Genomic DNA, 26,841 nt, shown 5'->3' on the forward strand with positions numbered 1-26,841 from the left:
GTATTGTGCGGCAACAAAGACTCATGGAGGCATTCGTCGATGCAGTGCACCATGTCGAGGTTTGTTTGGGCACTAGAAGATGCAGACTTGGTATCGGTGATAAGTGAGACTACAGAGCCCGATGCTCGACGCTGGTATATTTCAAAGGGAGTTTGAATATATCTGCCGATTTTAATGTAAGCACGAAAAAATTCATATAAGTTCAGACATAATCTATATAAAACGGACGATATTTTGGCCATTCGCCTAAACCATTTTGTTGTTGCAAATTGTCATGCAGGCAATCTCTGTTGTAACCTATGGGTGTATGATAATATGATGTAGTGAAATATGTGAAGGCGATATCTATGCTCAAATTTTGTATTCTAGTATCTATACTACTATATAGTGTATGGTTTTGAATGTTTGAATTCACACATTAAAATGCATTCCTGGCCGTTCTTGGGCTCCATCCGACGGCTTATAGTGCAGGGATTCGCTGGTACAGTGTCGTTCAGTGTTATCTGGGTCGTTCCAGAAACATCGATGGTTTAGTGCCTGAGTACAAACCCCACTGCATGTCAATTCATGGAGCAAGCAGTCACCATGGCATATTCACCTCGCGTGGAGCTGTACAAATTGTTTTATAGCACCAATGGCTGACACCCGCATAGCTACATGGCCTGTGTGGTCAGAGAAAAAAAAGGAATACATGGCTCTTCGCAACCAAAAAAAAAAAAGGAATAGGATACATGGCCTCACTGCCGCATTCTGGGTGGAAAGCTGCAGTAAATGCCAGAGTGAAATATAGCAATAGGTAGGGTAGGCACTGCCTAATCCTAAGTATATATGAACCCTTTTTTTAAATAAATTTTAAACATGTTTGATAATGTCAAAAAGTACACACAAAATCACCCGTACATCTTCGTGAAATATGTGCGGGAAAATAAAATTTATAAATAATTGCCTTTTTTATTTTGCCTCCGTGTAAAAGATAAATTTTAGTATTTCTAATAGTGTTTCATAACACATTTTTTGTCTTTTTTGCACATGCAAAAAAAGTTGTTTAATTCTTCCGTGAAACTTTCTATTCGCACATAGAAACATGGCGGAAGATGAATGCGTGCAACTTTTTTTGAGAAATTTGTCATTTAGAAATATGTTTTTCGAAATGGGTTCATATATACTTTTTCATAATGTGTTTTCCAAAGTGAGCTATATGTACTTTTTTCAGAATTTTTTGTCATTTAGAAACGTGTTTTTTGAAGTGGGTTCATCTATGAATTTTCTGCAATAGGTATCCCAATTTTGTGCAAATTACATATTGATGTGATAGTGATTGCGTAAGAACGGGAGAAGCTTTCTTATGCTAATTCTGAGTACATGCACAATGGACATTTGTTTCATTTCTCCATCATTTCCATGACTCCAAGATCACTCTGCAATGTAAAGACGCGCAATGCGCGTGCATGCATACTAGTATTGACTCGATGACGTGATTCGGCTGCATTAATTTGGTGAGTTGAGCTATTTTCCTAATTCAGTTTCCAAGGCATGTTTGTTGATTCTGTCGCATAAATCCTGGAAATAAACTTCCTGGCAATGTGAAAACGACCGAGTACGTAGAATCAAGCAACACATCGGCCATCTAGTTTGTGATGAAATAAACAGTAAGTGAATCGACAATTCAGTTTTTGTGAAACAAGTTGTGCTCAGTTCAGATTTTGTGAGATGATCATATCCCAGAGAGTAAACAGTAAGTGAATCAAAATTTACATCATTACTACAAGCATACTACTACTTATCTGACACGAGACACCAAATTCCCTCAGAAAACATACATAAGCCAAGTATATCAAAAGGGTGCATCCATGTTATCCTTACAGCTCACCATACAAAACATAGAGCTGAAAAGTAATCGATTTACTGCACGGAAAAGTGTCTCCATTTTGTCGTCTCCCAGTTCTAGTCTAGCACCCCTCTTTTGTTTTCTTCATTGACATAGTAGTGGAGGCATTTTGTCTTGCTCATACGACCACATCATCAGTTATATATCTACTTTTCCTTGCGACCCAGTACACCAAAAACCTCATACTTCTAGGTGATGAATTGTACGTCGGAACAAAATGCACAAATCCTTCTTGATTCTTCACACTGAATTTAGAAAGACACATCAGATTCAGAAGATGCACACAAAAAGAATGGCCCATGCAGGTCTCGAACCTGCGACCTTCGCGTTATTAGCACGACGCTCTAACCAGCTGAGCTAATAGGCCTCGATGGTTTTCTTATTCGAACAACGGTACTAATCAACAGTATACACAATGATAAACTGGCATCGGATTGAAGAAAAGAACATGTGTGCGCGGTGCAAGCTTTTCAGAGCAGGAAGGAAGGAGTTGCTGCTGTAAGAGAATGGTAATTACTCGCTTACCTGTTTGTGCTACTCCTTTCTGCTCACACTTTGTCTGAAACCCCCAACCCAACACGTACGATATATATGACATCTTCGCTCCAGCATGAGGAAACGAGGCAAACACGTAGCCAGTAATGACTTGCCTGCGCGACGGATCACTCCGACTGAGAGCTCCACAAAACGCTGGCAATTCATCCTTGGCTACATGTACAGCGCAGCAGCTAACCTCCTCCCCACATGCAAGAGCTAAAAGATGATACCACTCCAGCAAAGTGAAGCCACGATCCCACGACACCACACCTCGTGGTTGGAGAAGACGGTGAGCTAGCGTATGAATCGATCGACCGTGGAAGCGAAGCATCGCCTGCGGGGTTCTTATAGGGGCAGGGGTAGCTGGGTGGGGCTCGGCCGTCTTGGCGTTTGAAGATCGCTAGCGGGCAGCGGCAGGCCGGCCGGTACGTGGTATGCGTACGTAGAGTTGATGGCATGGACGCATGGTCTGCGATTGGACTTGCATGGGGCGCAGCTCGTACGTGGGAGCACGCCGCTCCATGACCGACGTGCTACGGCCGGCCCCTAGGCGCCTACGCTTCCTTTTTGCTCGTCGCACAACAGTCTCTCCGTCCTACTTTACTTGTCTGCGCGTGTGCGCTCCACCTTGGCTGTTGCGAGCTAAATTTAAATTTACGCGGGGACGGGTACGAACAGAGGTAGAGGCAGAGGTTACTGTTGTCAGCAATGGCGAGGTACGCTACGTACGCCCTGCATGCTGTTCGGCGGTAAGCTGGAGCCAATAAAAGTAGACATGAGAGTGGGATCACACGTACGAGGGCCGAGGCACGACGCACGTACGTACGTACCCGGAGTCGAGAGAGAGTGGGGCTGAGAGACAAGGTTCAGTGTGGATCTCAAGATAAAAGCCGAGGAAAGGGGGGCATTGTCCAGTGCCCAGTCAAAGCTCTGGCTCTGGCTCAGGACCAGGACACGCGCGCACAGCCCGTTTCTGTGGCCGCGCCGCCCGCGCACTGAGTGCCAGCACGGCGGTTCGGCTGGTTGTTGTTTCATGGATTGGACACGGCATATATGCAACCGGGAGAGGAGACAGTTGAACGCGAGCCAACTCTGAATCTGTGATGCGTTGAACGATCTTATATGGGACGGAGTAGTTAGGCTAATTTGGAGAGGAATAACATTGTCCGTAATATGGATGAATTGTTAGTAAAAAAAGATCATGTGGAAACAAAGATGGATAATCCAGGGCTTAAAGATGAAGATGGAACGTTACCAGAAAAAAAGGCTTTCGCCACGCTTTATATATAAAAGAACGACTAGCAACAAACAGATACAAACACATGCCTTCACCACACACAACACATACCCAAGACTAGATACAAAGGTGCCGGGCGCCGACACCACAACTCCCACCACGACTCCCACGAACACGAACACCACGATTCCCACCGCCAGGGCCACTGCCCTACATCCAGACACCACCGAGACCAACCAAAGGCATCGACTTTGGTCCGAAAGGTAGCCCCCAACCGATGGAGCAGCAGCAGACACCCTGCCTCGAACATCACCGGAACTGTGTCAACACGCACTCAGACGGATAAAGGGGGAGGAGGGGAGTGGGAGCATCCATGGCCGGCACACCTCAGTGCCGGCGATGGGTGGCCCGACCACGTCGGCGCCTCCCATCCCTCTAGCCAACCTCCCCACTGGACACCACTATGTCACCCCACCACGACAACTAGTGCATATCCACGCAAGGCCACCAACGACCGCCCGTCTACCGGTAAGGAAGACCAAATTGACCACCGCCATCAGCAAAGAGTGCTCATCCAAGGAATCATCCCTCGCCGCCCGCCACCACCCAGCCGTCAGAACCGACTGGAGTCGACCAGCACGCCCGCCAGATCCACCACTGTTCCGCCGCCACCCCCACCAGCCTGCACCGAGGTAAGGGCGGCGGCCCGCAGCCCAGGTCACCCAGGACCCGCATCGCTTGATGGACAGACATGGAGCAGCCGTCGCCGCCCCTGGAGCACCCGGCGTCGTCTTCCACCAAGCGTGCACCTCCGCGCTAGAGTCCATGGGCCAGATCCGACCGGATCTGATCAGGACCCAGCACGCACGCCACCGACCAAAGTGGAGCCACACGCGGCCACTACACGCCAAAAACCCACCACCGAAGTCGATGCAGCCCTCCACGCTGGCGCAGCCGCTGCTGCAGCGCGGCCACGCCCCACATAGTGGCGCGCCTTCACCCATCGAGGTCATTTTGCACCGATCGTCACCACGTGGAGGAGAGAGGAGGCCTTGCCACCGCCCGCGCCGTCAGGGCTTTGCCTGCCGGTGAGATCTGGCGGCGACGAGGGAAGAGGAAGAGAAAGGGTGGCCCCAGGTCGGCGGTGGCGAGGGTTGCCCCCAGTCGCACGCGGGGCGACGCAGGGGTGGGACGTTATTTTTTGGTCTCTTCGCGTGATCGTGGACCGATAGAGACAGCAGAAGCATCTGAAGATGGATCATTCACTAAGGATACTAGATGATACCCCGCATGAAAGATCGTCTATGTCGCCTAGAGGGGGGGGTGAATAGGCGCTTTAAAATAATTACAGTTTAGGCTTGGACAAATGCGGAATAAACCTAGCGGTTAATTTGTCAAGCAAAAAAACTACAACAACTAGGCTCACCTATGTGCACCAACAACTTATGCTAAGCAAGATAAACTACTAGGTGATAGCAAGATATATGACAAGAAACAATATGGCTATCACAAAGTAAAGTGCATAAGTAAAGGGCTCGTGTAAGAGATAACCGAGGCACGCGGAGACGACGATGTATCCCGAAGTTCACACCCTTGCGGATGCTAATCTCCGTTTGAAGCGGTGTGGAGGCACAATGCTACCCAAGAAGCCACTAGGGCCACCGTAATCTCCTCACGCCCTCGCACAATGCAAGATGCCATGATTCCACTAAGGGACCCTTGAGGGCGGTCACCGAACCCGTACAAATGGCAACCCTTGGGGGCGGTCACCGAACCCGTACACTTTGGCAACCCTTGGGGGCGGTCACCGGTACCCGTCAAATTGCTCGGGGCGATCTCCACAACCTAATTGGAGACCCCGACGCTTGCCCAGAGCTTTACACCACAATGATTGAGCTCTGAACACCACCAACCGTCTAGGGCGCCCAAGCACCCAAGAGGAACAAGCTCAAGGGTACCAAGCACCCAAGAGTAATAAGCTTCTCTACTTGTAACTTCCACGTATCATCGTGGAGAATTGAAACCGATGCACCAAATGCAATGGCAAGGGCACACGGAGTGCCCAAGTCCTTCTCTCTGAAATCCCACCGAAGCAACTAATGCCAGGGAGGAAAATGAGAGGAAGAACAAGAAGGAGAACTCCAAGATATAGATCCAAGGGGTTCCCCTCACATAGAGGAGAAAGTGATTGGTGGAAATGTGGATCTAGATCTCCTCTCTCCCCCCCCCAAAACTAGCAAGAATCCATGGAGGGATTAAGAGATATCAAGCTCGAAGAAGGTCAACAATGGGCGAAGAATACGAGCTCAAAGGATAAGGTTCATTGGGGAAGAAGACCCCCTTTTATAGGTGGGGAAAAATCCAACCGTTATGCTCACATCCCGCACGAGCGGTACTACTGCTCGACCTCACGGTACTACCGCTAGGGGTAGCGGTACTACTGCTTGCGAGCGGTACTAAAAAAATACATCCGTGCCTACCACCCTGGACTTAAGACGAGTTTTTGGTCCGGAGCGGAAGTAGCCACGGAAGTAGACGCGTTAGTACCGCTCCCAAGAGCGGTAGTAAAAAATTACATCCCCTCCAAGCGGTAGTACCGCTGCAGCCTTTTTAAGGACACCAAAACTAACACAACTTCTTCAAATGGACTCCGAATTCAACGAAACCAAGTTTGTTGGAGAGCTAGCGATAAGGGCTAACACAATATTGATAGAAATAACAATAAGAAGGAAATTAGGAAGGGCCCATAAGAAAATGGTGAGAACCCTTCCTCGAATAAGACTGGTAAAACCTCCAACACCGAAAACGCAATAGAAGAAGCATGTGAACTCCGTTTTCGATGAACTCGAGCTTGTCAAGAAGATGATCATAAGCTCCAAATCTCACAAGGAGAAAATCAAACAAGAACCAAGAAAGATGATGCAAGCATGCAATCGTTCGAGCTCTCTACGAACGATACGATCAAGGTACTCACTTGAGAGCCCCCCTTGATAGTACGACAATCGATCCTATAACCCGGTCTCCAAACTACCACCATGAGACCGGTAAAATAGAGAACCAGAAAGGGAAAACCTTTGCCTTGCACGAAGTCCACTTGAGCTAGATGATGATGATCTTTACTCCCTCAAGTTGGACCACCTTTCATGATTGCGTTGGCTCGATGAAGGCTAGTTGATTTCTCCCCCATACTCCACTATGGGTGAGTCACTCTTCGGCACACCTTCACAAGTCCATTGTCACCATAATGGACGGCAAGCTACAAGCATGATTTCTTTGTGATGCTCCACTTGAACTTGCACAACACAACCTTGATTTGATGTCATCCTCCATGGGTTGTATGTGATCTTCCTCTTGACGTAAGCCCATGGAAGCAAACCTAACCCCACATAGAACTCTCACAAAGACCATGGGTTAGTACACAAAGCGCAATGGACAATGCTTACCAAACCGTGAGATCACTTGATCCCACTCGGTGTATCTTCTAGGCTTTGTGTGATGATCAACTTGAATCACTCTCTGTACTTAGTCTTGATCAACCTTGACTCTTTCCAACTCTCTTCATTTGGATGATGTCTTGAAGATAAACATGAATGATCACACAATCTTCTTCTTCAAGACATGCTTGCTATAAGCTCAACTCTCACATGACCAATCTTTGGATAATTCCTTAATAGTACCTTGGTCAACACATAAACTCCTTGAAACCAACACATGGACTTCAAGAAATTCCTATGGACAAATCCTTCAAATATAACTCAATGCAACCATTAGTCCATAGAGAACGTCATCAATTACCAAAAGCACACATGGGGGCACCGCATGTCCTTTCAATCTCCCCCATTTTGGTAATTGATGACAATCACTTTCAAGAGAGTTTATATAAGGAATTATGCATCACCATGCAATGCAACAACCAATAATGCATGCGTATGAGATGCAAATGCTTAGAAACAAAACCAAAGCAAGAAGAAATAACTCTCTAAACTTCTCCACAAAACTCTCTGAAACTTCTCCCCCATTGGCATCGATTGCCAAAATGGGCGAAAAGCTTAGAAGGCCAATATAATATGTGGTCCTCCATAAATAGTGTATTTCTCAACAAGAGAGTGGAATGCAATACACAAATCCAAAGGTAAATACTTGGAGGAAGACAAACTATATTGAGGCCCAAAGATTGCAAAAGAATGATATGCCACAAAGACATAACAAAGAGAGAAACAAGCAATCAAGCAGTCAAAAGTTACCAATTGAAGCAAGCTATCAAAAGGTACCAATTGAACCAACTAGACCAATGATCCTACGTGCCACATGAATAAAAGATATTATGATATGAGCAAAGGAGTGTTCTAGAGAAGCTAGAGAAGCTCCCCATGATTTGTGCACAATTTAGTTTTGTAATTGGATACAACGAGCACAAAATAGGATCCTCACTCCCCCAAGATCAATAGAACCTCACGACAAGTGCAAGAGAGCAACGGAGTGTTCTAAAGACACTAGTGAAGCTCCCCATGATTTGTGCACTCCCTACAATATTTGCGTTAAGATACCAAGTGCACAAAATAGGATCATCACTCCCCGAAAATCAATAGAAACTCACAACAAGTGCAAGTGAGCATGTAGGAAACAAAGCCTAGCACTTGCAACAAACAAATGGTTGAGCAACATATAAAAGAGGCAACTTAAGAGTAGGCTCAACCAAAATGATGTGTGTGAGTCATGGCAAAGCACTTGAGAAGACTAATGTAAGGGTGAGCATTAAGCATCAACATAGTCTTGAATAGTGGAGATACAAGGTGCATGACATGTCCTTCCCACACACACCAAGCAAATGGGTTCACAAGCACACTAAATATGCAAAATGTATAACTAACACTTGTGACAACCCATGGTGAAGAAAGAAAATGATAGCTTTTTCAAGAGGAGGGATACCAATCGAAATGGCAAAAGCCTCATCAAGCAAGCAAGAGAGAAAATATCTTCACCACAACAGAGTGCATAAAGATGCAACGATATAAGATCCGCACTCAAGATAAATCCTTTCACATAACCACCAAGGAAAGGTGGACGTGAAAGAATAAGGATATCAACTATAGATGTAACTTCTCTCCAGTGTATAAGATTCTAGGTAGATGAAAATGATATCAATCCACAAAGAAGGATATACACACGAAATAGTTACAAAAAGGAAAGAACAAGATATCTAGAAGGAATTCATAAATATACCAATAAGAAATTTGCTTGAGAGCATATCACATGGCTAGATATGGTATTATTGTATATAAATGAATTCCAACCACACGAACATCAAAGACATCACAACTAGCGACAAGAGATCATTGTTGGGATGCTTTGAGAAAGGAAATAAGTATCACAAGATGGAATGAATATCATGGCAAGATGCAACCTACACAAGGTTGAATGCAAGAAAAGAATGCATGAATAGATACTTGTTACTGAGATATCATTGGAAGGATGTAGAAGAAACCAATTCAAGGTAGTAGATAGTAGTTCATTGAGCATCCTAGCTTGACTCCAATAAGCACATGGTGACACCACCTTCCTTGTGAGTGAGCCGAGCATCCAATGCATCTCCAATTGTTCCGAGACCAACAACACAAACAAAATGGTACCCAAACTCATTGGGACCAAAGAGTTAGAGAACAAACAATACATAGGACAAACCCCACATAAATATGTGCATATAGATATGAAAATGAATTTCATGCCCATCTCATCCAATTTGAGACTTGGTGGAGTTTCCCCTATATATTGGGTCAAAGAAAGAAAGCATGCCAAAGAAACTACATGAAGTTAATATGCATGCTCAAGACTTTCAAGAACTGATACCAATTGACAAAGAAATACCAAGTGAAGAAAAGATACCAAAAGAACAAATCCTCACTTGGAGGATATCCATAACAGATACATCGAGGAATGAGATATCCAATGATAGACACTAAATAAAAGATATCAAACTCCCAAAAGAGAGGATGGTTCCAAACAAACCAAGCTCTCTACAAAGTTTCATGATGGCACAAAGTACCAAAAAGAAAACGGCTTGCCTTCCACTAACACACACTTGATAAGGATCACAAGATGAGTTTTTTATAGAAAATAGGATAGCTCCCCCAAGCATTGTGCATTATAGAGAATTTGCATTTGAATACAAAAAGCACAAGATGTGATCACCACTTTCACTATATCTATACAAACACTAGACAAGCTCAAGGAAATAACAAGATCCACAAGTGGCATGGAATACAATGGGAGTTGACACAATCCTAGGCAAGAGATAAGGCAAATAAAAGCAAAGGCCAATGTAAAGATGATCAATAATTTCTAACACACATAAGTGAGTACCAATTGTCAAACAAGAAGTATTTGGAAATAATTCCCGTTGGTAGATAGCAAGGATATCCAACATCATCTTCACACCAAACACAAGCAAATTGCAACTTGTAGAGCTAACATGCCACCTATGAACAAGATAATTTACAATATCAATTCTAGGTGACAATATCTAAAATGTACACATTTTCTAGGCTTGTAATATGCACATAGCATATTACTCCCCCATAATGTGATACCAAAAAAACTCTTAACAAGAGGCAATAAGAGGATCCAACAAGAGATAATTAATGGACTATTTAGAATTTGAATTTCTCATGAGAAGACATACCACATAGCGACTAGATAATCTTGTAATATCAATACTAGATGGTATTCCTCATGTACACACATTTATAGGATTGTGAGGTGTACAAAGCACATCACTCCCCCACAAATGGGATATTCCATTAATCTCTCACAAGAGCCAACTAAGATACAAACAAGATGCATAAAGCCTCAACGTACGACACACATGTACATGATGTGCAAACCAACACACACATACTTGATTACTCAAGATAAGCAATTGGAGGCACAACATATACAAGCACATGCAAGGAACAAAACCAAAACATGCAAAGGGGCAAGTAATTTTCAATGTAAACAATTTAAGTACAAGTTACTGCCAGGAGGCACATTGGATAAAAGATAGAAACTTGAAAACCCAATTGACTTGGCTTGAGACAATAAGAATGATGAAGTCCCCTTAATTCTTCATAATGTAGCCAAGTCTTCAATGCCCTCCAAAAACACCTATTAATCAAGTTTGAGCTTGTCGGTCCCCAACCAAGTTGGGTCCTAAGAGGCTAGTCACAATAGGCTTCGCTACCCAAATGGTTCTTTTCTTGACACCACTTTGAGTACCAACAACTTTGGCAAACACATTGCCAACCTTATCCTTCCCAAGAGAATAGATATCATCAATTAGAATAGGGTTGGATAAGGTACCATTCGTGCATGAAGAAGCGACGTGACCTTTCTCACGACATAAGTAGCAACGTCTACTCTTCACTTTCTTCTCACTTGATTTCTCAACTTGAGAAGTATTAGTTTGAGTCTTCTTGGGAAGAGGCCTTTCTTCAACTTGAGGTTGGGCATGAGAATGAACTTGTGGCCGCTTCCCTTGTTGCTTGTCATTAATGGGCTTCTTCTTCAATGGGCAAGATCTAACATGATGCCCTTCAATTTTGCAGTTGAAGCAAATAATCTTGGCCGAATTATGTCGGTGTACAAAAGTAGGGGCTCTTCTTTTGACCCCTTTACTTGTGCATGGGCAGTCAGAGCCGCGCGCCATGGCCACACTTAGCAGGGCAGAGGAGGGAAGCCGGAGAGAAGCCGAAGCCCAAGACAAACAAGACAACGCCAAGACCAAGAACCCAAAGAGCAGAGGGGCGAAGCAGGTTCCCCCGGCAAGACCCTTGCCGGGGCAGCCTCAGTAGCCCCGGCAAGAGCCTTGCCGGGGCAGCTCGCCCAACACCAGTGGAGCGAGCCACCCTTGAGCCCAGGGGTTACGGACGCCGTCAACAACTATGTTGGAACCAGGGCTCGGGAGGCACCTCCGTGGTGGCATGCAGATCTTTGTCAAGATCATGAATACATGAGATCAGATGAGAACCAGAAGACGACGACCCTCGGCGGGATCCTAGCCGAGGAAATCCACAAGACCCCCGGCAAGCGCCTTGCCGGGGACGACCGCAACACCACGGCAAGACCCTTGCCGAGGGCACCAGCAGGGCCGCAGCCAGGCCCGCGTCTGCCAAGATGCCACCGCCGTCCCCAAGCAGCCGCTAGCTCAACCAGCTGGGCAGGCACCTACGTGGCGACGGGCGGCCTCTACACCGACTCAGCAAGCACCTGCGTGGTGGCATGCAGATCTTCATGAAGACCCTACCACCGCGCCACCTCAGCAGCCTGCCTGCCTACATGGCACCGCACGCATCGCTGGCCCGGGCGCGTGTCGAAGCGAGGCGGGGCGGCGACGGACGGGACGGGCCTCGTTCCCGTCCCCGATAAAGCTAATGGACACCTAAATAGCGCATTTAATGCACTTTGTCCCGTAATGCCGGGTGATAAGCTCGCGCACTGTACACCTTTCCACCTCCCGTGTGCCACTGTGGAAACCCCTTTTGCCAGAGAATCTGATCTAGCAGTTAGCCTAGCAGTTCTTCATCGCCATGGCTCCCAAGAAGAAGACGATCACGGCGATCGGCTCGTCGGGTGCCGAACGGCCCGTGCCAGTGCGGGCGGGTAGTGGGCTGGTCGCGGACAGAACCCGAGCCGCGGCCCGCGAGCACCAACATTGCTCTGGCAGCCAGAGCCTGGAGAGCGGCGTCGTTCGTGTGCCAGGTGACGGGCCGCAAACCGCCAAATCCAAAGACAGGGCCGGGTCCCCCGCAGGCGGCGCGGGGCCCTCCAGAGGTGTCGCCGTGCCACCTACGGGCGGCGCAACAACCTCCAAGACGCCTACGCCGGCTCCCACAGCACGCCCTTCCCAGAGTGTGTGCGACCAGCAGCGTCACCACGCCGGTGACCCTAGACATCGCCGTGGGAAGAGCCCTGTGCATCATCCGCGGGACGAAGGAGGCCAGCATGCCCGCCGAAGTGCTGGAGAAAATGGCACGCAACCGCTGGGCCGTGATAGAGCTCCTTCTAACGTGGTTAGAAGTCGAAGCGCGCCACGGTCCACGCAGCTTTCGCCACCACCCACGCCAGCAGAAGCTTTGGCGCGCGTGCAGCTACTCCTCGACTTCCCTCCTACCGCGGAGAAGCTCGATGAATGGAGGGCCACCATCCGGAGCCTCATCGCCGTCGCTAACAAAGATGATCTGCGACCGGCAGGGCCCTCGGGACGGTGCTCCGTCGAGCCACCACATGCCAGCGGTGGAAGGACTGGGGGAGCTGCAGCCACAGTACACTCTCCTCCCCCGCGCCAGTTGCCGCCGGTGCCGGTCCGTCGTGACGACGCTTGTGATAACATTTCCATAGCGTCGTCCGACCCACGGACCCACCGCGACCATCAAGAACGAGCCCATGAAGACGCTCGAACCACCATCGAGCTCCGACGCGATACATGCCACCATTCGGACAAGCGGGCAGGACCCGCTATGGACCACCCAGCACCGGGGGGCTCCGGCGGCCTACCTTATGAGGTGGGTTGCCCAGCCTTCACCTGTGAGCTGTGGCAGTTCTAGTGGCCGTCCCACCGCACGTTCAAGCCCGACGTCGGCGAGAAGTACAACAGCAAGACCCATCCGTCAGAGTTCCTCAGCATATACACCATCGCGATGCAAGATGCTGGAGCTCGCGACGACAAGGTGCTTGCCAATTACTTCCCGTTGGCACTGAAGGCCAACGTCATGTCTTGGTTGATGCACTTGCCGGCGGATTCCATTTCTTCTTGGTCGGATCTGTGCCATGAGTTCATTGGTGCCTTCACTGGAGGCCACCAAGCTCATGGCCAGGCCAGTGATTTGCATATCATTCCCCAGAAGGAAGGGGAACCCTGCGCAAGTACATACAGAGGTTCAGCCGGGTGCAGTACAACATCCCCGATGTTCATCCCGCCGCCGTGATTAGTGCGTTCCATCAGAACGTGCGCAATCGCAAGATGCGTGAAGAGCTGGTGATGTAAAAGGTTAAGGATGTGGCCGAACTTTATGTTCTGGCTGATAGATGCGCCCGGGCTGAAGAGGGAAGGAAGTACCCCGGCGAGGACGCCGGCGCGGAAACCGACTCTACGGACGAACACACCGCCACCCCGACAAAGAAGGGCCGGCGCCGCAACAGGAAACGCAAGGATAAGATCGTGCTTGCCGTCGAGGGATCCGAGGACACCGGAGCTACCAAGAAGGCCAAGGCAGACGACCCCGGCAAGGAAATAGCCGGGTGCACCGCTTGCCGGGCCTTGGCGGCTGCCGACAAGCCAGGAGGTTCCGACAAGCAATACCGCAAGATCCACCGCACCAAGGGCCACGACCTCCAAAACTGCCGACAAGTCGAGCTACTTGCTGAGAAGCAAAAAGCCGAGTATGAGAGGCGGGACAGGGAGAAGGGCCAGGATGGTGCCGAGGGATCCGGCAAAAAGCATGGCGGCCAAGTGTTGGGAATCGTAGCATAATTTTAAAATTTTCCTACGCTCACCAAGATGCATCTATGGAGTATACTAGCAATGAGGGGAAAGGAGTGCATCTACATACCCTTGTAGATCGCGAGCGGAAGCGTTCCAATGAACGTTGTTGACGGAGTCGTACTCGCCGTGATTCAAATCACCGATGACCGAGTGCCGAACGGACGGCACCTCCGCGTTCAACACACGTACGGTGCAGCGACGTCTCCTCCTTCTTGATCCAGCAAGGGGGAAGGAGAGGTTGATGGAGATCCAGCAGCACGACGGCGTGGTGGTGGATGTAGCGGGTCTCGGCAGGGCTTCGCCGAGCTTCTGCGAGAGGGAGAGGTGTAGCAGGGGAGGAGGGAGGCGCCCAAGGCTGTGATCTGACTGCCCTCCCTCCCCCCTTTATATAGGCCACCTGGGAGGGGGGGGGGCGCCGGCCACAACCCATCTAGAGGGGGGGGGGGCGGCGGCGGCCAAGGGGGTGCCTTGCCCCCCAAGGCAAGTGGGGCGCCCCCCACCCTAGGGTTTCCAACCCTAGGCGCAGGGGGAAGGCCCATGGGGGGCGCCCAGCCCACTAGGGGCTGGTTCCCTTCCCACTTCAGCCCACGGGGCCCTCCGGGATAGGTGGCCCCACCCGGTGGACCCCCGGGACCCTTCCGGTGGTCCCGGTACAATACCGGTAACCCCCGAAACTTTCCCGGTGGCCGAAACTTGACTTCCTATATATGATTCTTCACCTCCGGACCATTCCGGAACTCCTCGTGACGTCCGGGATCTCATTCGGGACTCCGAACAACTTTCGGGTTTCCGCATACACATATCTCTACAACCCTAGCGTCACCGAACCTTAAGTGTGTAGACCCTACGGGTTCGGGAGACATGCAGACATGACCGAGACGCCTCTCCGGTCAATAACCAACAGCGGGATCTGGATACCCATGTTGGCTCCCACATGTTCCACGGTGATCTCATCGGATGAACCACGATGTCGAGGATTCAATCAATCCCGTATGCAATTCCCTTTGTCAATCGGTATGTTACTTGCCCGAGATTCGATCGTCGGTATCCCAATACCTTGTTCAATCTCATTACCGGCAAGTCTCTTTACTCGTACCGCAATGCATGATCCCGTGACTAACGCCTTAGTCACATAGAGCTCATTATGATGATGCATTACCGAGTGGGCCCAGAGATACCTCTCCGTCACACGGAGTGACAAATCCCAGTCTCGATCCGTGCCAACCCAGCAGACACTTTCGGAGATACCCGTAGTGCACCTTTATAGTCACCCAGTTACGTTGTGACGTTTGGCACACCCAAAGCACTCCTACGGTATCCGGGAGTTGCACGATCTCATGGTCTAAGGAAAAGATACTTGACATTGGAAAAGCTCTAGCAAACGAAACTACACGATCTTTTATGCTATGCTTAGGATTGGGTCTTGTCCATCACATCATTCTCCTAATGATGTGATCCCATTATCAATGACATCCAATGTCCATAGTCAGGAAACCATGACTATCTGTTGATCAACAAGATAGTCAACTAGAGGCTTACTAGGGACACGTTGTGGTCTATGTATTCACACATGTATTACGATTTCCGGATAACACAATTATAGCATGAACAATAGACAATTACCATGAACAAAGAAATATAATAATAACCATTTATTATTGCCTCTAGGGCATATTTCCAACAGTCTCCCACTTGCACTAGAGTCAATAATCTAGTTACATTGTGATGAATCGAACACCCATTGCGTCCTGGTGTTGATCATGTTTTGCCCTAGGGAGAGGTTTAGTCAACGGATCTGCTACATTCAGGTCCGTATGTACTTTACAAATATCTATGTCTCCATTTTGAACACTTTCACGAATGGAGTTGAAGCGACGCTTGATATGCCTGGTCTTCCTGTGAAATCTGGGCTCCTTCGCAAGGGCAATAGCTCCAGTGTTGTCACAGAATAGAGTCATCGGGCCCGACGCATTGGGAATCACCCCTAGGTCGGTAATGAACTCCTTCATCCAGACTGCTTCCTGTGCTGCCTCCGAGGCCGCCATGTACTCCTTTTCACATGTAGACCCCGCCACGACGCTTTGCTTGCAACTGCACCAGCTTACTGCTCCTCCATTCAAAATATACACGTATCCGGTTTGTGACTTCGAGTCATCCAGATCTGTGTCGAAGCTAGCGTCGACGTAACCCTTTACGACGAGCTCTTCGTCACCTCCATAAACGAGAAACATATCCTTAGTCCTCTTCAGGTACTTCAGGATATTCTTGACCGCTGTCTAGTGTTCCATGCCGGGATTACTTTGGTACCTTCCTACCAAACTTACGGCAAGGTTTACATCAGGTCTGGTACACAGCATGGCATACATAATAGACCCTATGGCCGAGGCATAGGGGATGACACTCATCTTTTCTCTATCTTCTGCCGTGGTCGGGCATTGAGCCGTGCTCAATTGCACACCTTGCAATACAGGCAAGAACCCCTTCTTGGACTAATCCATATTGAACTTCTTCAATATCTTGTCAAGGTATGTACTCTGTGAAAGACCAATGAGGCGTCTCGATCTATCTCTATAGATCTTGATGCCTAATATATAAGCAACTTCTCCAAGGTCCTTCATTGAAAAACACTTATTCAAATAGGCTTTTATACTTTCCAAGAATTCTATATCATTTCCCATCAATAATATGTCATCCACATATAATAAGAGAAATGCTACAGAGCTCCACTCACTTTCTTGTAAACATAGGCTTCTCCATAAGTCTGTGTAAACCCAAACGCTTTGATCATCTCATCAAAGCGAATGTTCCAACTCCGAGATGCTTGCACCAACCCATAGATTGAGCGCTGGAGCTTGCATACTTTGTTAGCATTCTTAGGATCGACAAAACCTTCCGGCTGCATCATATACAACTCTTCCTTAAGGAAGCCGTTAAGGAATGCCATTTTGACGTCCATCTGCCATATCTCATAATCATAGTATGCGGCAATTGCTAACATGATTCGGACGGACTTCAGCTTCGCTACGGGTGAGAAAGTCTCATCGTAGTCAACCCCTTGAACTTGTCGATAACCCTTAGCGACAAGTCGAGCCTTATAGATGGTCACATTACCATCCGCGTCTGTCTTCTTCTTAAAGATCCATTTGTTTTCTATGGCTCGCCGATCATCGGGCAAGTCAGTCAAAGTCCATACTTCGTTTTCATACATGGATCCTATCTCAGATTTCATGGCTTCTAGCCATTTGTCGGAATCCGGGCTCGCCATCGCTTCTTCATAGTTCGAAGGTTCACCGTTGTCTAACAACATGATTTCTAGGACAGGGTTGCCGTACCACTCTGGTGCGGAACGTGTCCTTGTGGACCTACGAGGTTCAGTAGTAACTTGATCCGAAGCTTCATGATCATCATCATTAACTTCCTCCCTAGTAGGTGTAGGCACCTCAGGAACATTTTGCCGCGCTGCGCTACTTTCCGGTACGGAAGGGGTGACTGTCACCTCATCAAGTTCCACTTTCCTCCCACTCAATTCTTTCGAGAGAAACTCCTTCTCCAGAAAGGACCCGTTCTTGGCAATGAAGATCTTGCCTTCGGATCTGAGGTAGAAGGTATACCCAATAGTTTCCTTAGGGTATCCTATGAAGACGCATTTTTCCGACTTGGGTTCGAGCTTTTCAGGTTGAAGTTTCTTGACATAAGCATCGCATCCCCAAACTTTTAGAAACGACATCTTAGGTTTCTTCCCAAACCATAATTCATACGGTGTCGTCTCAACGGATTTCGACGGAGCCCTATTTAAAGTGAATGCGGCAGTCTCTAAAGCATAGCCCCAAAATGAGAGCGGTAAATCGGTAAGAGACATCATAGATTGCACCATATCCAATAGAGTGCGATTACGACGTTCGGACACACCATTTCTCTGAGGTGTTCCAGGCGGCGTGAGTTGTGAAACTATTCCACATTTCCTTAAGTGTGTACCAAATTCGTGACTTAAATATTCTCCACCACGATCTGATCGTAAGAATTTTATTTTCCTGTCACATTGATTCTCAACTTCACTCTGAAATTCCTTGAACTTTTCAAAGGTTTCAGACTTGTGTTTCATTAGGTAGACATACCCATATCTACTTAAATCATCAGTGAGAGTGAGAACATAACGATATCCTCCATGAGCCTCAACACTCATTGGACCGCACACATCGGTATGTATGATTTCCAATAAGTTGGTTGCTCGCTCCATTGTTCCGGAGAACGGAGTCTTGGTCATCTTACCCATGAGGCATGGTTCGCACGTGTCAAATGATTCGTAATCGAGAGACTCCAAAAGTCCATCTGCATGGAGCTTCTTCATGCGCTTGACACCAATGTGACCAAGGCGGGAGTGCCACAAGTATGTGGGACTATCGTTATCAACTTTACATCTTTTGGTATTCACAATATGAGTATGTGTAACATCACGTTCGAGATTCATCAAGAATAAACCATCGACCAGCGGGGCATGACCATAAAACATATCTCTCAAATAAATAGAACAACCATTATTCTCGGATTTAAATGAGTAGCCATCTCGAATTAAACGAGATCCAGATACAATGTTCATGCTCAAAGCTGGCACTAAATAACAATTATTAAGGTTTAAAACTAATCCCGTAGGTAGATGCAGAGGTAGCGTGCCGACGGCGATCACATCGACCTTGGAACCATTCCCGACGCGCATCGTCACCTCGTCCTTCGCCAGTCTCCGTTTATTCCGTAGTTCCTGTTTTGAGTTACAAATATGAGCAACCACACCGGTATCAAATACCCAGGAGCTACTACGAGTACTGGTAAGGTACACATCAATTACATGTATATCACATATACCTTTGGTGTTGCCGGCCTTCTTGTCCGCTAAGTATTTGGGGCAGTTCCGCTTCAAGTGACCACTTCCCTTGCAATAAAAGCACTCAGTCTCGGGCTTGGGTCCATTCCTTGGCTTCTTCCCGGCAACTGGCTTACCGGGCGCGGCAACTCCCTTGCCGTCCTTCTTGAAGTTCTTCTTACCCTTGCCCTTCTTGAACTTAGTGGTTTTATTCACCATCAACACTTGATGTTCTTTTCTGATCTCCACCTCCGCTGATTTCAGCATTGAATATATCTCAGGAATGGTCTTTTCCATCCCCTGCATATTGAAGTTCATCACAAAGCTCTTGTAGCTTGGTGGAAGCGACTGAAGGATTCTATCAATGACCGCGTCATCCGGGAGATTAACTCCCAGCTGAGTCAAGCGGTTGTGCAACCCAGACATTCTGAGTATGTGCTCACTTACAGAACTATTTTCCTCCATTTTACAGCTGAAGAACTTGTCGGAGACTTCATATCTCTCGACCCGGGCATGAGCTTGGAAAACTAATTTCAGCTCCTCAAACATCTCATATGCTCCATGTTTCTCAAAACGCTTTTGGAGACCCGGTTCTAAGCTGTAAAGCATGCCGCACTGAACGAGGGAGTAATCATCAGCACGCTGCTGCCAAGCGTTCATAACGTCTTGGTTCTCTGGGATTGGTGCATCACCTAGCGGTGTTTCTAAGCCATAATCTTTCTTGGCTACTATGAGGATGATCCTCAGGTTCCGGACCCAGTCCGTATAGTTGCTGCCATCATCTTTCAGCTTGGTTTTCTCTAGGAACGCGTTGAAATTGAGGACAACGTTGGCCATTTGATCTACAAGACATAGTGTAAAGATTTTAGACTAAGTTCATGATAATTAAGTTCATATAATCAAATTATTTAATGAACTCCCACTCAGATAGACATCCCTCTAGTCATCTAAGTGAAACATGATCCGAGTTAACTAGGCCGTGTCCGATCATCACGTGAGACGGACTAGTCAAGATCGGTGAACATCTCCATGTTGATCGTATCTTCTATACGACTCATGCTCGACCTTTCGGTCCTCCGTGTTCCGAGGCCATGTCTGTACATGCTAGGCTCGTCAAGTCAACCTAAGTGTATTGCGTGTGTTCCGAGGCCATGTATGTACATGCTAGGCTCGTCAACACCCGTTGTATTCGAACGTTAGAATCTATCACACCCGATCATCACGTGGTGCTTCGAAACAACGAACCTTCGCAACGGTGCACAGTTAGGGGGAACACTTTTCTTGAAATTATCATAAGGGATCATCTTACTTACTACCGTCGTTCTAAGAAAATAAGATGCAAAAACATGATAAACATCACATGCAATCAAATAGTGACATGATATGGCCAATATCATTATGCTCCTTTGATCTCCATCTTCGGGGCACCATGATCATCTTCGTCACCGGCATGACACCATGATCTCCATCATCATGATCTCCATCATCGTGTCTTCATGAAGTCGTCACGCGAACGATTACTTCTACTTCTATGGATAACGCGTTTAGCAACAAAGTAAAATAATTTACATGGCGTTATTCAATGACACACAGGTCATGCAAAATAATAAAGACAACTCCTATGGCTCCTGCCGGTTGTCATACTCATCGACATGCAAGTCGTGATTCCTATTACAAGAATATGATCAATCTCATACATCACATATATCATTCATCACATCTTCTGGCCATATCACATCACATAACACATGCTGCAAAAACAAGTTAGACGTCCTCTAATTGTTGTTGCAAGTTTTTACGTGGTTTGTAGGTTTCTAGCAAGAACGTTTCTTACCTACGTATGACCACAACGTGATTTGCCAATTTCTATTTACCCTTCATAAGGACCCTTTTCATTGAATCCGTTCCGACTAAAGTAGGAGAGACAGACACCCGCTAGCCACCTTATGCATCTAGTGCATGTCAGTCGGTGGAACCTGTCTCACGTAAGCGTACGTGTAAGGTCGGTCCGGGCCGCTTCATCCTACAATGCCGCCGAAACAAGAAACGACTAGTAGCGGCAAGAGGAATTGGCAACATCAACGCCCACAACTTCTTTGTGTTCTACTCGTGCATAGTAACTACGCATAGGCCTGGCTCATGATGCCACTGTTGGGAACCGTAGCATAATTTTAAAATTTTCCTATGCTCACCAAGATGCATCTATGGAGTATACTAGCAACGAGGGGAAAGGAGTGCATCTACATACCCTTGTAGATCGCGAGCGGAAGCGTTCCAATGAACGTTGTTGACGGAGTCGTACTCGTCGTGATTCAAATCACCGATGACCGAGTGCCGAACGGACGGCACCTCCGTGTTCAACACACGTACGGTGCAGTGACGTCTCCTCCTTCTTGATCCAGCAAGGGAGAAGGAGAGGTTGATGGAGATCCAGCAGCACGACGGCGTGGTGGTGGATGTAGCGGGTCTCGGCAGGGCTTCGCCGAGCTTCTGCGAGAGGGAGAGGTGTAGCAGGGGAGGAGGGAGGCGCCCAAGGCTGTGATCTGACTGCCCTCCCTCCCCCCTTTATATAGGCCCCCTGGGAGGGGGGGGGGCGCCGGCCACAACCCATCTAGAGGGGGGGGGCAGCGGCCAAGGGGGTGCCTTGCCCCCCAAGGCAAGTGGGGCGCCCCCCACCCTAGGGTTTCCAACCCTAGGCGCAGGGGGAAGGCCCATGGGGGGGCGCCCAGCCCACTAGGGGCTGGTTCCCTTCCCACTTCAGCCCACGGGGCCCTCCGGGATAGGTGGCCCCACCCGGTGGACCCCCGGGACCCTTCCGGTGGTCCCGGTACAATACCGGTAACCCCCGAAACTTTCCCGGTGGCCGAAACTTGACTTCCTATATATAATTCTTCACCTCCGGACCATTCCGGAACTCCTCGTGACGTCCGGGATCTCATCCGGGACTCCGAACAACTTTCGGGTTTTCGCATACACATATCTCTACAACCCTAGCGTCACCGAACCTTAAGTGTGTAGACCCTACGGGTTCGGGAGACATGCAGACATGACCGAGACGCCTCTCCGGTCAATAACCAACAGCGGGATCTAGATACCCATGTTGGCTCCCACATGTTCCACGATGATCTCATCGGATGAACCACGATGTCGAGGATTCAATCAATCCCGTATGCAATTCCCTTTGTCAATCGGTATGTTACTTGCCCGAGATTCTATCGTCGGTATCCCAATACCTTGTTCAATCTCATTACCGGCAAGTCTCTTTACTCGTACCGCAATGCATGATCCCATGACTAATGCCTTAGTCACATAGAGCTCATTATGATGATGCATTACCGAGTGGGCCCAGAGATACCTCTCCGTCACACGGAGTGACAAATCCCAGTCTCGATCCATGCCAACCCAACAGACACTTTCGGAGATACCCGTAGTGCACCTTTATAGTCACCCAGTTACGTTGTGACGTTTGGCACACCCAAAGCACTCCTACGGTATCCGGGAGTTGCACGATCTCATGGTCTAAGGAAAAGATACTTGACATTGGAAAAGCTCTAGCAAACGAAACTACACGATCTTTTATGCTATGCTTAGGATTGGGTCTTGTCCATCACATCATTCTCCTAATGATGTGATCCCGTTATCAATGACATCCAATGTCCATAGTCAGGAAACCATGACTATCTGTTGATCAACGAGCTAGTCAACTAGAGGCTTACTAGGGACACGTTGTGGTCTATGTATTCACACATGTATTACGATTTCCGGATAACACAATTATAGCATGAACAATAGACAATTACCATGAACAAAGAAATATAATAATAACCATTTATTATTGCCTCTAGGGCATATTTCCAACACCAAGGAGGTCGCCGCGGTGAGGATAACCAGCAAGAGAGGCCCGCTCAGGGCCGCGACAAGAAGCAGGAATACGATGATCATGACGAAGACGACGAGTCCGGCGAGCATGAGTTCCAGAAGGCTATAGAGGCCATGTGCATCGATGGTGGGGCCTCGCTGCATACCTCTCACCGCCAGCTCAAGCAGTGGGTGTGACGCCCTCGATTCAATCATACACTAATCATACACGCAAATGTGTACGATCAAGATCAAGGACTCACGGGAAAATATCACAACACAACTCTAGACACAAATTAAAATAATACAAGCTTTATATTACAAGCCAGGGGCCTCGAGGGCTCGAATACATAAGCTCGAATACACAAGAGTCAGCGGAAGCAATAATATCTGAGTACAGACATGAGTTAGACAAGTTTGCCTTAAGAAGGCTAGCACAAAAGCAACATCGATCGAAAAGGCAAGGCCTCCTACCTGGGAGCCTCCTAACTACTCCTAGTCGTCAGCGGCCTCCACGTAGTAGTAAGCATCGGCGGTGGCATCTGGCTCCTGGGCTCCGACATCTGGTTGCATCAACCAGCAAGAAGAAGAAAGGGGAAAAAGGGGGAGCAAAGCAACCGTGAATACTCATCCAAAGTACTCGCAAGCAAGGATCTACACTACATATGCAACATTATCAAAGGAAGGATATATATGTGGACTGGGCTGCAGAAATGCCAGAATAGAGGGGAGAACCTAGTCCTATCGAAGACTACCATCTTCCGGAAACCACCATCTTGTAGCAACAGGAGGGAGTAGAGTAGCATAAAGTAAAGTAGTGGAAGTGTTATCAACCTCGGCCGGAGATCCTTTCTCGACTCCCTGCGAGAAAGCAATCCCAGAGCCATACTATCCAGTTCTCATCACAATTCAATTCTCATCACAAGTATCCAGTTCTAGTTGTATCGGCCGGGATACAACTCCAAGTGTCCGTTACCGTAAGACAGGCTATCGATAGATGTTTTCTTCCCTGCAGGGGTGCACCAACTTACCCACCACGCTCGATTAACTCCGGCCGGACACACTTTCCTGGGTCATGCCCGGCCTTGGCCAAACAATACGCCGCAACCCGACCTAGGCTTAATAGAGAGGTCAAGCACGCCAGACTAAACCTATGCCCCCAGGGGTCATGGGCCATCGCCCCGGGAACTCCTGCACATTGCGTGGGAGGCCGGTGAGCAGACCTAGCTACCTCCTTAAAAAAGGCGGGAGCTTACCAGTCCAACCCGACGCGCGCCGCTCAGTCGCATGACGTCTATTAAGCTTCGGCTGATGCATACGACGCAGAACGCCCATACTATGCCCACGTGATGGTTAGTGCTATCAGGCCAGAGGCCCCTCGGATCAAATATCCAAATCGTAGTGGATTAGGAACGCGTGGTAACAAGTAGAGACTCACGAAAGATGTGACCCCGTCGCCCCGTCTCGAGGACTTGCGGCAAGGGCTAAGAATGCCCAGCCATGCCTCGTAATTATCTCGCGGGCACCCATAGGTCAACCCGACTCCACATCACTCGCAGTTAAGCTAGCGCGGGTACCCCTCAGGGCCGAACCGTCTTTCCAACTAACAGTGGTAAAGTCCAAGTATCCGTGTGTCCAAACATCAAGGGGAAAACCCGAGGAATCACCCCCGGTGAATTCCACTCGATGTAATTATCAAGGTGAACGTAAGAGGAACCACCCCCGAGGTTCACACTTGAGGGGTTGCACGAGAGAGTCGTATCGGAAGTGGTTAAGGCGGAATCACCCTCGATGACCACGACTGAATAGCTACACTACAGGGTTAACATTAGAAGTGTTGTAGATGTCTCACCCTTGGCACTCGATAGTAACCTAGTAGTGTCGAGCAACTAAGGGGAAAGTGATGTGCGGTGTCGGGGCCTGGTCTTCGATCCCATTGATCGGGTCTTCGATGATGAAGCAGGAGCAACAAGGACAAGGTGGGGGTCACTGATGGATCACTAACCAACCTATACTAAGCAGTTTAGGATAAGCAGGTAGTATAACAGCAGATACAAAAGCAGGCTATGCATCAGAATAGGAGCAAACAATTACAGTAGCAAAATCTAATGCAAGCATGAGAGAATGGAATGGGCGATATCGGGATGATCAAAGGGGGGCTTGCCTGGTTGCTCAGACGAGAAGGAGGGGTCGTCGGTGACGTAGTCGATCACAGGGGCATCAACATCGTCACGGGGTCTACCGAAGAGAAGAGGGGGGAGAAACAGTAAATACACAGCAAGCAAGTGCATAACAGGACAACAGGCAGAGCTAGACGTGTTCTAACGCGGTGCTACACGATACCGGTGAAGGGGGAAGTCAACCGGGAATGTTTTCCTGGTTCCGGACCTGTGTCAGACAGATGACCGGAGAGGGAAAGTTCCATGTTCAGATAGTTAGAGGCATCTGACAGGTAAACGGACCGCGTGTTTGGATTCGTCTCGTCGTTCTGAGCAATTTTCATATATAAAACTTTTTCATCTGAGCTACGGTTTATTTTCTATTAATTTTCAAAGTTTTAAACAATTTCTGAAATTAATAATAATTCGAGTTGACCAGGTCAGTTTGACTTGTCAAAAGGAGAAGGTGTGGCCCACATGGCATAGGCTATACCTAAACTTATAATTAAAAACTATCCTAATCAAAAGAGGCCAACATATCATCTGCACATTAGGCAATTTAGTGTACTAATCTAATCCTAGAACTATCCTCTCTCTAATAAAATAAGCCGGCAAGAGACACAGCCGGATGTGCATGCTGTGCACACATGCACGGCCATGGCAAAGCAGCAGCAGCAAAAACGCAGCAGGAGGAAGTAAGGAAGAGCGGCATCAGCAAGCAGCAAAGCGGCAGCCGCGGCAAGGCAGCTGTAGCACAGCAGCGATACTTAGGAGCAGCAGTAGCAAGCGAGCAGTCAAACGCAGCAGAGCTTCCACGGCTGCAGCGGCAAGAGTTTGACGAAGGCGAGGCTGTGGCTCGAGTACGAGCACCGCGGAAGGGTGTCTGCCTACCAGGGGGGGGCTAGTGAAGCTACCGGCGGCGCATGGGAGCTAATGGTCACCGGGTTGTATGGCATCCTCAAGTCCGCGCCCATGGTGGCCGGCGGCTCGGGATCGAGCGGTGGGGAGGCTCTAGATGACAGAACCGCATCGGGTAATAAGGGGGAAAAGAGCAGAGGCTCACAGCGAATCGGAGGCGTGCTCGGGGAGGTCGGGGATTGCCGAAGCAGTGCGGATCGACGCCGGGAAGCGGTGGTCGTCGTCGGGGAAGAAGGTCGCGGCCGACGTCTTAGCGGCTCCCTAGTCCAAATCAACAGGCGTAGACGACGTGGTGGCGGCCTCCCAGCTCCAATCCGGAGTTGTATTCGATGAGGTCGACCCCCGCAGAGCTTCTGGACATGGAGAGGCGGCGAGGGGTGTGCGGTGGTTGCGCGTACGACGACGGCGCGGCCATGAGCGCCTCGGGCATGAAGAAAACGAAGGGGGAAAGCGAGGGAGGAGGAATGGGTGACCTAGGGTTTGGTCGAGGGGGCTCTGGGGATGCTCGTATCCACTCAGGGACCCGTGGGATGGCGGACACGGCGGCATCGGCGGGGTGGATGGCCGCCACACCATGCCCTTCTGTACAGAGATCAAAGGAAGGGAGAGATGGGCTGGGCTGGTACTATTCATGGTGGGCCAAAGTGCACGGGAGACATTCTTCTTTCTTTGTCTGTCAAACCTTTTGTCTCAGTTTTCCATTTACTTTAGGCACCGAAATGACATTAGATCTACAAGATACTGCACCTATAATTCAAATACAATATTTTGGGAGCTACACACAAGGTTCTATTTTAATTGGGAAAGTTTATATATTTGTTTACTTTGAAAAGGCCATTTTATTTACTGTTAGACCACTTATTAATT

General features: G+C 48.4%; 1 non-coding gene across 1 annotated transcript; it reads right to left on the minus strand.

Moving 5' to 3' along the window:
• Positions 1-2,181: 2,181 nt before the first annotated feature.
• Positions 2,182-2,255, minus strand: TRNAI-AAU (transfer RNA isoleucine (anticodon AAU)). Its single transcript has one exon. It is a non-coding gene; the product is annotated as a tRNA-Ile (tRNA).
• Positions 2,256-26,841: the final 24,586 nt, after the last annotated feature.

This window comes from Aegilops tauschii, chromosome 5, assembly GCF_002575655.3.
Source record: "Aegilops tauschii subsp. strangulata cultivar AL8/78 chromosome 5, Aet v6.0, whole genome shotgun sequence".
Classification (NCBI taxonomy): domain Eukaryota; kingdom Viridiplantae; phylum Streptophyta; class Magnoliopsida; order Poales; family Poaceae; genus Aegilops; species Aegilops tauschii.